Genomic DNA, 15,675 nt, shown 5'->3' with positions numbered 1-15,675 from the left:
CAGCCCATACGTTTCAGTGGTCATAATTTTTTGTTCTTTAATCAAAAGCACTTATTTCGGTGAGTACACCGCCTGTGCTTGTGACGTCACGGTTCGACACAAAGAGCGTGCGCGCCTTGTGTACCCAGAGAGAAGGAGTGAGATTTAAAGGGACACTAAAGCGAAACAATAAATCAGTTTAGACTAATGAAGCATTGTTTGAGAACCCTGCAGACAGCCATTTCAAAAACATAGTTTGATTATTAGATGAGAAAATGAAGGTCCAAGTATCAGTATTTGAATTTCGCGCCGAAACCCCAGCGCCGGTACGTCAGCGTGACGTCAGGGATTCCAAAGCATGTTTTCGCATTTGGGCCGCGTTGGCTGAATAAAGGTTCCCAAAACTTGCCATGTTTAATGTTTGCTTCCTTTAGAACACAATGTAGTCAATCTGTACCGCTATATATGATTAGTAGGCCCTAGAAAATGCCGTCAAAATCCAAGACGTTACAGCCCCCAGGTGCGGGAACTTAAGTAGGCGTCGCCACCCGTATTTCGTTCTTGCGCTTTTTCTGGCTTACGAGACGTCTTATCGTTGTAATAGTGACGTTTTTGGTGTTGTAGAACGGTAATTTACTGATGCAGAAGAAATCATTTTTCACTTTAGTGTCCATTTAAGAGAGGAAAGACAGGGAGGTTAACCATAAGCACGTCCGGTTTGCTACCCTGCAGTGGGGGAAGAGGACGACAAGAGGTAAAGAATGGGAGAGATAAAATCCTAGTCGCACGCACACGGGAACATGCGCAGCAGGTCTATAAGCAGTCGCAGAGACTTGTCTACTTGCGGTTGCAGCAGTGCTATTGTCTACGAAGTAATGTGCTTGAGCGTGGTCTTGTACAACATGGTTGCTTCCATTCAAGGCTTTACTTGTTTGTATACATATATGTAACGGGTCCAAAGTGCCGTGACTTTTCTCAGTTCGTTGTGTTGTGAATACATTAGCGCCTCATGACTGGATCTTCTTTTATTTGTAATTCAGTGCGCCGTTTACTGAAGCAGCCAACGTTTAACACGTCGTCAAAACAAACGCGTAAATCAGTGGCGTTCTTGTATTATGTGGTAAATACAACGCCTGGTATATGCACTAGCTCCCGTATTATAGTGAGGCCTCACTTTGCTGTTGGTGCCGGGGTACTCTGTTAAACGTTCCAGCTTGTCGCGGTAAAACGTTTATGTTCAAAATAGATGTCGACGTGACGGAAGGAAAGCTGGAAAAGTAATTCGATAGAGGCTAAATGATGATTGGTCTAGCATAATGGATACTTTGTGCAGTCATAGGGCGCAGCGCACTGTTTTGCAAAAAGAAGTTATATCAGACCGTTAAACAAGAAAGACTCACAAGGTCGCTAGCTCGATCCCAGCTGTGGCGGCCGCATTCTGACGGGAGCGGAAGTAAAAAAAAAAAAAATGCATTCATGTACCATCCATTGGGTTCACGCTTAAGAAGTCCCAGGTGGCCAAATTTAATCCGGAGGCCCCCATTACGGCGTGCCTCGTAATCAAATCATGGTTTCCGTGCAAGAACGACAGAATTTAGATAATTTTAGTTTCGTTTCGTGGCGTACCTCGCTGAACAATGTCCTCGCTATAATAAAGGTTCGCCACGTTGACATCGAAGACCCGCCGTGGTTGCTCAGTGGCTATGGTGTTAGGCTGCTGAGCACGAGGTCGCGGGATCGAATCCTGGCCACGGCGGCCGCATTTCGTTGAGGAGCGAAAACACCCGTGGTACTTAGATTTAGGTGCATGTTAAAGAACCCCAGGTAGTCGAAATTTCCGGAGTCCTCCACTACGGCGTGCCTGATAATCAGAAGGTGGTTTTGGCACGTAAAGTCTCATAATTTTTTTTTACATCGAAATGTGCGGAGAAGCGACGTTTGTCAAGGAGAACGCAGTGTACCATTTGCACGCAGCTGTCTTCAGCGGCTCAGCAGCAGCAGCAGCCGGGTGCTAGTACGACATGCGAGCACTTCCCAGGGCGCAAATGTGCACCTCTAGCTTAAATGCAGCTAAGCATCTTCGGCGTCTTCAGTGGTCCACGTTTTCTTCCGTTTCTTGTTCGCCCCTCCTTAACTTCACGGGCGTTAGCACAATCGGTTTGTGCGTCGCACGATTTCCTTTCTTATGCAATGTTCCTAAGCGATATATAATGAAGTGTGCCAAGTGTTCGGAATGGCTTCATTAAATTCGCTGTTCTGGGTTACTGCCCCCAAAAGTGACAATGTACGCATCGCAGTGTGTTGCCACTCATTTCTCTCTCTCTCTCTCTCTCAGGGTTGCCTGATTCCTGTAGGAGACAAGCGTTGCTCGTTAGATCGTGAACTCGGTAGCGAAGGGAAGAATGATACAGAGGGCTGCACCAAGCGGTGGGAGGGGGAGGCGAGTCCCTTGTTTACCAATGGAAATGCCTGGCCTTGGCCGCCAGAGCGGCAGCCGTCGACTCGACACTCGGCCGCGGTCGTGCATGCCCTGCCGCCGCCGCCTGGTTTTGCGTCACCGCGCACACGCTCGCGAGACGACGAAGGAAGTGCTCCGCCACCTCTCGTTCTCACGCCTATCGAATGCGAAACCAGCGCTGCCCCAAAGGTGAACGCAAGAGCAATTGTTTCGTTCCAGACTCCGCACGTGGGCGCGGCAGCAAGGATGGGTCGGGAACAGATGCTACAAACTTGTTCTTTTGGTGACGCCGACAAAAGAAAAAATACACGAGACGGAATGGAGGGCAGAAAGGAAGTCTTTTTCTTTCCGTCTCGTGGTTTTTTTTTTTTTTTCTCGTGGCACCATAACCCAAGAAATGAACCCATTCCAACTCGTCCAATTTAGGTACTTCTTAAGCTTCTTATGTTATGTCGTGTTATGTTATGTTATGTTATGTTATGTTATGTTATGTTATGTTATGTTATGTTATGTTATGTTATGTTATGTTATGTTATGTTACGTTATGTTATGTTGGCATGTTGGCATGTTGTTACGTTATGTTATCTTATGTTATGCTTGGGTTGCTGTGAGGTAGAAAATATATTGGCTGTTTCATTTGTCTCTCCTTGAGAGTAAAGAAAGATAATCGTAATAAAGATAAGAGTACCACGACACAGAGTTCATTCAACTTTTATCTGACGTCCACGCCTCTGCACAAATGCGGGATGCACTTTTCAGGCTTTATTCGTTGCAGAAGCAGTCCCCCGTGCACCCACTTGATTAGAAGGAATTAGCCCAAGCGCGAAGCCTAATTAGAGGCCACTCCACTGTTCGGTCTCTAAAAGGCACCACTACTTTTCGCTAAGGCTTGTCTAGCCCTTTGTCCACTAAGAATGTTTTTTTATAAATATGTTAGCCTTTAGCACTCATCGAACACAGCTGTCGATGGCCTACACCTCTTCGTCAAGAAACCTCCACAGATCTTTGTCAAATCCTTCTTTGTGGTTTCTTTCCGTGCGGTTTGAGTTGTGTCCGTGATTTACACTGGTTGGAAAACGTACAAACTGTTCTCTTCCTGTGATAGACGCAGAGGCCCGCCTGTTAATACGGGCTTTTCCAGCCTTATAGCCGAACGGTGGCGTCCCATCTGCAAACCGTTAGCGCAGGTCATATGTGTTAGCGTGTTCATCTCCACACGCAGCACACTATACGTCTCTAGGCCGCTGCTGCGGCTTTCTTCGTGAAAAATGTCTCTCTCTTATTTTTTTGAAGGCGTGTTTCCGAACAAGACTGATCTCTTACGCGGATTCCCTTCGTTCAACAAGGCTTTCTGTGTTCGTTTGAAATATTTAGTGAATTCAACGCTATGCGTAGATCAACTGCTGAGCGTCCTTCACTTGTGTGGCGTTTTCCACGGTTCCTATGGTTGCTATATCCATGCTCTCAAGCAAAGAATGACAGAGTGTATTCCTCCGACTTACAGACTCCCCACACTCTTAAGAACAGTTCATTTATATTTCGTTCTTTTTATTTCTCGTTCTCCTTCTTTTCTCTCTTTCTCTCTCTTTGTTACAGCGCTGCAGGCTCGGCCAAGCCAGTTAGACCACTCCAAGCATCACGCTGCATTGTCCAGTCGTGGACAAAGCAAAGCGAAAACGAACCGCGTCGACCATACACGGTCGTGACAGAATGGGGTCACTGATGTCACGGCGGCTGCGCGGGAACGGCACGCAACCGATGTCCGCGAACTGCGAGAGCATGTGACCGAACAGGAGCCCCTATATAGAAGAGCAACCACCTTGAAACGAAAAGAAACGAGCCTCGTGCGCAGACAAGCGAAGGCCAGCACGAAGCGTCGATGTCGCAGTGACGCAACGACGTTCGAATTCCCTTGGAATCAACCTCGGCGGTGTCGACCGTGGCATTGACGCCGCACCGAAAGGATGTCAGTCGCGGCCGAAGCTCTCGTGGTTGTCCTACAAGGCGCCACTGGGCGCGCATGCCTCATTGGCAGCTCGTACGCCCACACGCACGCGCTCCGTGCGTGTATGGGCGAAGTGCGTGACGTGTCATTGGCCATTAGGGCTACACGATCGCGGAGCCGTGTCTTTCCCGCGTGGCAAATAAATATCAGTGCTATGCGGAGAAGTGAGTCGGCAGACTCGGCACCTTAGCCACCGCGCGCGTGTGACCTTCAACCGGTTTGAGTCACGGCTTTTCGGGCCCTCTTGAGCTGTCACGATCCTCCGAAGGCGTCTGCTCCCCCCCACCTTCCGACACCTTGACGGTGGGCACGTGGAGATTACGTTCCTTTCAGATACGACTCGAGGCAGACTGTTTACAGCCTGCACATTAGCGGAGGCGGGTCTGTTTGTTCCTTGCGTTACTTGGCGTCAATGAAAGGCCGCCACTATTGCGACGGCGAACGGCAAGCGGAATTAGAAGGAATGGCTGTAAAAGGGTGCGAGGACCTGTATAGCCGCTATGCTGCGAGGCGATGGGTCTGCTGTCACGTGTCTTCAAGGAACGGGCCGTCGAATGGCGTCAGGTTTGCAGAAGAGAGAGGCTTTACGCTCCAAACAAGTGTAGCGTATTCTGGATTGCGTACGCAACGTGCAACATATGTACGCAAGTATAGCAGAAGGGCATACATACAAGGAGGGCGGACTGCCGCCGCTTTTCGCTGGTTTTTACGTCACTGCGGAACATTTCTAATTCGCGGACATTTCACGGTTCTAAAGCGAAAACATCCACGGAGACAACAAGCGAACGTGTTCTGTGTGTAGACGTTGAAACGTACGTCGTAAGCTTGCGGTGGGCGTTACTTTCCATTATTTAGAGCAGCTAATATAAATGCTGCACAAAGTGAAAAAGAAATGACAAGGAAGAAGCGTAGATAAGATCTCGAAAGGCAAGCTCAGGCAAAGCCTTCTCTAAATTAATTAAATGTACACCACCACGTAACCGATGAGGATCATGTTCGTGGGACAGACAGTTTCTAACTTCCAAAAACCAAGCATGTCTCACGGTTGCGAAGAATATTGCTCGCTACTATAGATGGACGCTTGAGACCGAGGAAAGCTGATTCTGACGTCATGTGTAGTGTATACTGTGGTCTGTAGGCATTTAGCAGACCTTCCCGTTACGTACGTGCTTCGACACTGGTCTCAGTGAGATACATTAGATTTTTTTTTAAAGTGTTGTGGTGTGTTTTTGGTAGTGGTAGTTCTGTGCACATTATTTTATTGTTCTAAGACTGGCGCCGCTTTCGAGATACTGGTCCCCGAAACCTGCTAAAAGATGCACCGACGTCACAATTAAGATCATCCCGAACTACTTGGCATACACTTTTGGAGAATAATTAATTGGAACGCCAATTCATTATGCTGCAACCATTAAGGCCAATATTTTCGAAAGTTATGCTGGTATTACGATTTGTGCTAAACAAACATGACTACAGGGGGTGCTATAACGTAAAGCTATTCCAAGCTGTTTCTATTCCATTTCTGCTATTAACCCTCCACGATCGGTAAAAATGTTCGGGCCACGCCCACTTCGCTTGTCTGTCAAGTGACGTCACGAAAACTGCAAGAACTCCCCATTTAATGTATCACTTGTATACACTGATTATGCACGATCAGGCAGAACAACAGAACCAAAATTATTTACGAATCTACATCTTCTTTGCCTAGAGCCCACCACTACTGAATAAAAATTTTCTGGCTGCACCAACTTAGTATGTCTGTTACAAGACGTGACAAAACAGCCAGAACCCATTACGTCAAAATGGCATGTGCGCACTAAAGATGCATTAATATGCCGGGCAAACTCGATTTTTTTTTTTTTACGGAATCGCGAGAGAAAGCCCCGTTCCTAAAGCAATAGAAGACTGCTGCCCGCCGATCGCTCTGGCAGTGGCTAGTCGAAGCTGCCGGCGACAATGAATTTTGCATATAATAAACATTTCTCGCGTGCATGTATAACGTTGTCTAGCCGTTTCGGCACGTAAACGACCTCGATTTGACAACTATCTTCGCTGAGGGCACGTTTTAGTGGCATTTCTTACTCTCCGTTGCGCGCCGCCGCGATTTTCGACCAGCGACCATGAGCTAACCAAGGGAAAGCGGACCAATCGCAGGCGCCGGCGCTATTGTCCTCACCCGGTTGTCTTTTTTCACTACACTATCACTACCCCCAGCGAAACACTCGCGCGCTCATCATCCTTGTCAGCCAATTAGATAAGAAAATCTGTCAATGTAGGCAATGCTATTCGCTTGGCAAGCAACAAAAAAGTTACCTCCTATAAACGACGAGAGCGTTTGATTGGGCTGTTCAAACAATGCCAGTCACGGCCTGACGCTTGAGTTGGTGGTTCCGTAAATTTTGCGTCAGGAGTTTGGAATAAAATCAGAATAGAGTAGTTTACAGTTTTACATTATACGGCCTCTGTTAGGCTTCAACTTCGCGAGTGCAAATTGTTTCCTAAATTGAAGCAAACATAAGTGAAACAGGATTATTGTTCTGCTGCATATCTTGTGTCACATAGCTAAGTCAAATTGTATCCAAGTATTTAAGCATACAACAGTATACGTAATATAATTGATGCTGTTTCTTCAGCGCACGTGATTGGCGCCTCTTCCGGCTTCTGTTAAGAAAGTAAATTAATACCCATCCTTCGTATCGCCTCTGTTGATTCAATATTCTTCTTGCGATGGCAATTATATCGACACTCCAAGCAACTTTTCGCCGTCGCCGTGATGTTCCGTGTAAAGCAAGTGCAATAAGTTCCTATCGCACCCCGTGTGCTGTCTGTGCGAGGGTGAGCCGAGATCGGGGGGGGGGGTGAGGTGTTTTGGGGAGGCAGGTGAGCGTACGTCTTCTCCGCTAGTCTGGCCTTGGCTGCGCATGGCTGTCCGTGCGGCTGAGCGCGTACGCCGCCGGTGCTCCATCTCGGGGGTGATCACCGACGGACGCAAAAGCTGGGTGAGCCGAGGTTGTTGGTGGCTGCTTGTGTGCTGTCTTTGGGCTTGCCTATTTCTGGAGGTCGCGGAATTTCGAGTTTCGGAGATGCGCTGAAGCGAGCTGAAGCGCTCACTTTCCTCCGTTTGCGCTCTTCATCACGCCAGAGTTGCTACAACGATTGTTCGCGATCATCGAACGGTATCTCCTCATGTTTGCCTGTGCGTGCGTGTCGCCATGCTCGTTCGGTTAATTCTTACGCGAATGTTTACTGCAATTTATACGGCCGATAAAACTAAGAACCTTACTCCTCGTAGTTTGCCTAATACTTGGCTGTCGCTATCAATTAATGCTTCGCCTCTCGGGCGAAAGTGCGGCTGTTTTTCTTTTCCAGTTCACCAAGATATTTCTAGTTGAGATGAAGAACAAATGGAGTTGGACATGACATGTAATGAGTAGGGCAGATAGCCTGTCGTCTATAAGAATTACAGAATGGGTCGGAGTAGAAAGGAATAGATGTCGAGAATGCCAGAGAACTAGGTGGTGCGATTAAATCAGGAAATTTGCAGGCATATAGCATTGAGTCAGCTGATCCAAGACAGGGATAATTGAAGATCGCTGGACGGAAGCCTTCTTCCTGCAGGCAACGTATATCGGCTGCTGCTGATGATGATCATTGTAATGATGATGGTGATATTCCGGCGCAACCCAGTTCTCAGCACATAATTATTTATTGAAGCCCCATTCTTAATTTTTTTATGGAATTCAGGAAATACCTCGCTTTAACTGTGCCATACGAGAGAACTTCCTTGGTGAATTCATTGGTCGCGTGTTCGAATAGCTTTTGCCTCTTATTGCAGAAACTTTGCAGTGCGTGCCCAGTTTCTTATACTTGTTGCTTTTCTTTTTCTATGCGTTATGGTCACCTTATGTGTTATGATTATTCAGTAATTAAACATCTTTTTTTTTCGCATCGGCATAACGAACAGTGCCTCGTGCAGCAATTGTGGTTGCGATGAGGCCACAGAATTAACACATCCTCTGCTATACTGCCCTTTGTTGATGACGAAAGACATTCTTTCCTGCTGCCCTAAGCTGGCTGGATGACGCAGAGCTCACGGAAAACATTGGGACTCCGCACTCGACCGTCATTCTCGCAGAAGGCCACCAGAGGCCCGCGGCATTGGCTAAGGAAGGCGTATACAGCGCTCTGTGAACGCCTCCGAATCTATAGTGAACGCTGTGTAGCGCACGGTTGCCAACAGCGTGCAATCTGGTTACAACAGCGTGCGCCAAGCCTTTCTCCCTCTCTCTTTGACCAATTTGCTGTCTAGAGAAATTGGTGACCCACTTCCTTCCAACACTCTGAATTTCTTGGTGAAGCCAGTCTAGCCCAAATAAGACATACACAAAGAACACAAGACGGTACAGTAGCGCCCGCCCGGAGTCCCGCCTTGTGTTCCTTGTTTCTGTTTTAGTGGCACTGCATTGGCTTCACCGAGTATCAAGCGAGTGGCCCAAGAACAAATTATTTTGGCTATGAATTCCATCTTAGTAGATGTGCCAATCAGGCCTGCAGACCGCACGCTACTCGCAGCAGTGTGCCACACGTTCTCGAACAAGCTCGTCTCACAAAGCCAGACACAGATGGGCATCTCCGCGGGAGGGGTAAGGAAGTGGACGACGGCGTCGGAAGTTCCGCACAGGCAACCTGCAGCGGCACCTGTCAGCCGAGACACAACAACGGGATGACGTAACGGTGGCGGACACCACGCCACGGAGGCAGAAGCAAACCAAGCGCGCCCGCCTGTCTAGCAGCTCCATTAATCAATCAAAAGCGCCCTCGACAACACGCGGCAGTGTCTCTCCTCTTTCCCTTCTCCCTCTCGTCACTGCCCCCCACCCCTTTCGACTTGCGCATAATTTCCTGTTGGCAAATCACGTGTTCCGACATGCGCGTTTGGAGCGTCCGCTCTCAGCCTGCACCGTCCCCACCAACGCGAAAAAAAAAAGGAACAAATAAGAACGCCGGCCGGAAGAACTGCTCGCAGATTTCTTCTCGCGTGTAGAACAAAGCGCGTTCGGGCTCGAAAGACAAAGGAGAAATGCAAAACGAGACTTTCTGCGCTGTGCGCGGGCGGCTGCCAACACTGCGCGTGCATGCGTGCTGTGTGTGTGTGTGTGTGCGTGTGTGTGTGTGTCGGGCGGGTGTGGGTCACGTGGTGGTTGCACGCATCACCGGCTGCGCGTAACTCCACGTGATTTCGCCAAATGAGGAAAGGCAACGACGACGTGAGAGCCGGAGGCATGCCGCCCGCCGATTTCCGGAACACGGCTACAATGTTTCGTTCACGGCGTGCACTTTCCGTTGCTTAAGCGGACAGCTGATATCAGGTGCACTGCCCGCACTACGACAGAGAGAGAGAGAGAGAGAGAGAGAGAGAGAGAGAGAGAGAGAGGCACTTCGGCTGTTCGGTGGCCGACACAAACATAAGCAGCACTTTTCCTTAATCTTACGTGGGATTGCGTACATTACCGCTATGACTCACTTGTAGGTTGTTCATGGTTATATTGCGCTTAGTTTTACGGTGACGATATTAAGTGAAGGACAGGACGTGGACGTACGTAGCGCAAACTACCTACTGTTTATTACTGTTAAAGAACGCGCTTATATACAAGGAGATATGCCGCGGGGGGGGGGGGGGGGGGGGGATATAAAAAGATCTGCCAAGGTGACGACATGTGATCATAGTTCACGCAACGCATACATCGTTCACTTGCACCCATTAACCCTGGCAAACTCGACCTCAGCTTCGATAAGGGCGATGGACGGAGTGCTTACGCACATCTCTTTTTCTTTAGCTATCGCAAGCGCCTCCCGTATTTCTCGCTCCGTTTTTGTTTTTGATGTGCCAATGACTGCGGTGCTTTCTAGTAGCGGAGAGCATTTGCATTGCTTACAATGTGCAGCCAAGTTGCTAGGTGCTGTCAGAAGCTGGCACATGTATTTGTGCTCCCGTAACCTATCATTTAGACAACGTCCAGTTTGCCCAATGTATACTTTCCCGCAATCTAGTGGGATTTGGTAAACCACTGAAGTAGCGCATTCCACGTACTTTTTCACGTGCTTAGTCTGGCAGACCGTAGCACTAAGAATGCCCTCTTTGGATCCTGCGTTCACCCTCTTGCACACGCCTTTTAGTTTTTGCGGAGCGGAGAACAGTACTTGAACATCATGGCGTTGGGCTGTCTTTCTTACGTACGTCCACGTACGAACGTGGACGTACGAACGCTACGTACGTCCGCGTCCTGTCCTTCACTTAATATCGTCACCGTAAAACTAAGCGCAATATAACCATGAACGTTCACCAACTAGCCCCCTTCATTGCTTTACTAAATTGTAGATCGTTGCCAATCGTGAGCCGTAAAGCGGAACGAGGTGCCCGAGGTATTTTTTCGCGAATCTACAGCGGCTGATGAGATCGAGCTCCAGATCTCTTCTTGGAATCCCGGCCGCAACTTCAAAGTGTCGAACCTGCGAAATTACCTGGGTGCCGAGATTCCCGTGCGTGTTAAGGAAGCCGATGGGATCGAAATATAGTTCTGAGTGCAATACAGTGTCTCTCAAACTTTCACCGTCGCATCGACTGACCAATTAGCCAGGGTCGACCTTCCTTGTGAAAGTTTTTATGCCGTGTGTAGACTATGGGTGGCTTCGCATAAACTTGTACTGATTCGTTTTGCTACAGACTTATGCTGTACCTATGCGAGATCTACAAACAGCCTACACCAAAACGGTCAGTAAACCCGCCCTATTTATTTTTGTATCCAGCCTATACGCGTAAATGACGATGATTGTGAGAATTTATTGGCATTCCCCTTGAAACGGGGAGGAGAAAAATAGTCACCTATAGCCTGCTCGAGTTAATCAGCTATGCTATAGAGGCTTTTCATTCTAGCATTTCTGTATACATCTCCTTACAACCACCGCATATGCCTGTAACGGATCCGGTCGTATCAATCTCTTCCCTCTCGATCGAATCTCGATCGCGATGTGTTCGCGGCAAAGTTTGCCTCCTTGGCGTTGTATAACAATGTCCTTTCAGCGTCTCGAAAGCATTTCCCGGACATTAATGACGAGATATACAAAGGCGCTTGTTACTTTCGGCGCTATATGAAAGTGTCGTAATGGGCGCACGACAGCGGCAGTAATCATCCAATTATTAAGTTCTTTTTTCTAAGCGAATAGCTTTCTTTGGCTCTTTCGGCTGTTTTTGTGGTCGGCGGTAATTGGTCGGACTATCCACCTCAGATATAAAGGCGTTGGTTCACGCCCAACCCAGTTGCGGCGCGTTTTCGTCGGGCCAACTGTTGTACCTCTTTGAGGCGCACGTATATGACGAATCAGCCTATAAGTATAGACACCTATTCTACCACTACGGAGGTGCAAATTAACGCCTTTGTTCTTTACGGAATTACGCAATCAAACAACAAGCGATATAGCCGAATATCCTCACGGCAGCAAATATGCGCTTCCTATAGCGCATCATTCCCTTAATGAATCGAATAGCTTTCTGGAAACATGTAACTATATACATTATTGTTTATATAGCAAAGGAAGACTTCCATGACGCATGCATGATTTGTTGCGTTGAGACATCTGTAACGGTGAGCTCGGGCCACGAAAAATTTCATTTGGTGCATCGAGAGACCTCAACCTCAGTCAGTCATTGTCACAGGTAATTGTACTGTTCCGTGACATGACGTAGCATCCGGCAGTGCGTCCCTGGTGCGATGCGCCTTCTGCCCGCAGGCGTAAGTTGCGCTAAAAGTGATTTCTTGGAAAGTGGCCGATGCTGATAACGACCCACCAGAACCGGCTCGGATTACCGACGTAATAGTCGTATTCACTCTAATCCTCCTTTTCTAGACTGGTCACACCACTCCGGAGGTAAGCATAGCCCATAGAAGAAGTGTTAATTCGCGTGGGCCACCGAAAGGCACGTTTGTTAATGGGCAAGTCTGTCTTCTGAAGCGCTTAGTTACTTAATTAGATAATTTTTTTTTCTTTGCTAGTTTCTTCTTTCACGATGACGATAACTCAATGGACTGTGGGAACGACAATACAAAAAATAAAAACTAAACAAGCAAACAAATAAATAAATAAACGAGTAAATGAAAAGGAGATCCGGAAGCACTATACGTGCAAAGCTGCCAGCCGTGGGACAATCCGGAAACGGGTCAATCCAAGCCTGGAACTAAGTGCTCAGCGCATACGCAGTCGCGATACTCCTTACAAGTGGATCAGCGAAATTTAGGAGCGTAGAGCGAGTGCGTTTGCGCTGTTTGTTGTGCGATTGCGTAAAAACAGGAAGGGCGGACTTGGCTGCAGCGAGCAAACAATATCCGGTCGCACGTGCGGAGAAGAAAGCGATACGCTGTGTATACGGAAAACACGTTTCGCATATGTACGGAGCTGAGGACACGGCCTCGCATACGCGCTGTCCCATCAAAAGTGTACAGCGCTGCTTGGGCTGCACGGCGACGCTGCGAGGCTGTGACGTGGCGAGTAAAACAGTTGCGCGTTTTTGCAATAGTTTTAAATGGCGCACCCGTTGCTGCTGGAGCACAGCACGCAGTCATCACAAGCGTTCGTCGAAACACTAACAAAAAAAAAAAATACACCTTCAGTGTCACATCGGGTGTTTCGCCGTGCCGTCTGCTGCTCCCTGTTTCGCAGAGCAGACGAGAATGACGGGGCTGTTGTGCTGAGCGCAAGTCGCGGTGAAAAAAAGACGGCGCACCGTGCAAGTTTGTTTTCCTGCGTGGCTGAACGATAGGGGTGGCATCCGTGATGCTGCACGGATTTGGGGAGGCCAACGCGTAACTCCGCGACTACAAGCGCACAAATTGGCCTCGAAATCAGGAGGCTGGAACCGATGCGAAAGCGACGCCCGGGGGAAATCGCACGCGAGGGGAAGTAGTGCGAGGAGTACGTGCAGGGCTCGAAGAGAAACTTGGGGTAAGCACGCAACATTTGCGCAGTTTGAAAAATTAAAGGAAAAGAATAGCCGCAAGATGTGCAGCCTCTCTCTCTCTCTCTCTCTCTCTCTCTCTCTCTCTCTCTCTCTCTCTCTCTCTCTCTCTCTCTCTCGTTTTTATCCTCCTCTTTGTCGTCTTCCTTTTTATTTCTCCTTATCCACGATTTGCTGGCCTAAGAAAACTGCCTACCAAGGGCGAGGAACACCTCAGTTGCTCAATAATGAAAGTTTACTATCTCTCTGACATAAACACTTGGAGATAATACGAGTCGAACAAGAAACATGAATAAGAGAGAGAGAGAGCTAATGATAAAGGAAAGGTAGGGAGGTTAACCAGGACTGATCCCGGTTGGCTACCCTACACTGGGGAAAGGGAAAAGGGAACACGAACAAAGCTCCGCTTTCTGGTTCGAGCTCATCCGGCTGGAAGCGATTACTACTTCCTGAAAATTTGTTTACGCCTTGGTTTGTGGTGGTTATATACTTACGTAGTTCTTATTGGTGTAGCCTACGGTACCACGAACTAATGCCGCCTGTGCGTCCCACGCTATGAAGGCGCTTTCAACTTTTTTGCGAGGCCACTGGTCTCAAGCAGATAATTTAGTTATGTATGTTGGTAAGCGTGTATTACGCGTGCGTTAAGTGTGTGTTAAGTGTATTTTAAGTGTCGTATATCTCGTGTGTACCATTTCGCTTATCATCGCACTCACGTGGAGTAGCACGCTGGGTGTGCAGCCAAGCAAACTACTACAGTTTTCATTAAATAGCATCTCTCACTTTGATCAGCGTGAATCAGTGACTTATTCTGATGGCGTTGGAAATGTTGGCACCCGCTATAGTTGCTTAGTGACTATGGTGTTAAGTTGCTAAGCACGAGGTCGCGGGATCGAATCCCGGAGACGGCGGCCGCATGTTGCACACAAGTTCCGTTGCTTGCGCTGTTTCTCGGTAAAGGGGCACTGGAGCAAAAGCTAAAGCTCGCATCGCCCACTCAAGAGCGCGATAATTAACGCCATCGTGGCCGCCATCCTGGGGCACTGGCACGTCGAAGAGATATGTAAAGCGTGATAGCACGACATGCGTGTATTGTGCCGAGCGACAAATCGATAGCAGCGATAATCCGGTGAAATATGGTCTCCATCAAAAAGCAAGACAATGTGCATAGCCTTCATAATGGTCTCCATTTTAAAGGATGATAAGTTCGGAGCATAGAAGTGCTTGTAAAAGAATCCACTCGTGTGCAATGCCGGAAATAAGCTTTATCCTTTGTACTGCGCCAGCACCGACCGAAAGCTAGTTTCTCAAAGGCGTTGTGTGTCAAGTATTCGAAATGGCACGCGCCGATTACCTTGGTTGCTGAAGAGTTGCTGTGCGTGCGTGCGTGTGTGTGCGTGCGTGCATGTGCGTGTGTGCGTGTGTGTGCGTGCGTGCATGTGCGTGCATGTGCGTGCGTGCATGTGCGTGTGTGCGTGCGTGCATGTGCGTGCGTGCGTGTGCGTGTGTGCGTGTGTGTGCGTGCGTGTGTGCGTGTGCGCGTGTGCGTGTGTGTGTGTGCGTGTGTGTGTGTGCGTGTGTGCGTGTGTGTGTGCGTGTGCGTGTGTGTGTGCGTGTGTGTGTGTGCGTGCGTGTGTGTGCGCGTGTGTGTGTGTGTGTGTGCGTGTGTGTGTGTGTGCTGCCACGCACACACAAACGCACACGCACACACTTCCCTCATTACGGAATAATTTTTACAGACACTTGCTACTCCATTTCAGTCAGTTTAAGAATATTCCTGTGTTAAGTCATAGCCGACCCGCAAGGCACGTGGGAGCAGCGCCACTGATTAACCTCTCCGTCTTTCCCTCTCTTATTTTTCCTGCTCCTCTTCGACCAAGACCACGGCAGCGAGCTTACTAATGCTTGTATGGGGAGCTATATGCCAGATGTTTCAGTGAAAATATAGCGCTGACAAGGTGTATCTTTTTTATCATTACTAGTGCAATCATTTGGTAGAACGGACTTTACATGGAGCCCTCGGAACTGTCCTTCCATCTGTTCGCAACCGAAATGAGACGCACCACAAAGTACGCGTGTTGTAGATTCAGCAGTGACGATTTAATGGATAAGACAATTGCTATGCTGTGTAATTATGACCTGCTCGTCTGCAAAGCATTCAAGCCTGTGTTTTCACAGACAACTTCAAGCACTCTTACTTATTTTAGAACTATGCGTGTTCAT

This window comes from Dermacentor andersoni, chromosome 6 (genome assembly GCF_023375885.2).
Source record: "Dermacentor andersoni chromosome 6, qqDerAnde1_hic_scaffold, whole genome shotgun sequence".
Taxonomy (NCBI): domain Eukaryota; kingdom Metazoa; phylum Arthropoda; class Arachnida; order Ixodida; family Ixodidae; genus Dermacentor; species Dermacentor andersoni.
This window is presented reverse-complemented; position numbering follows the sequence as displayed.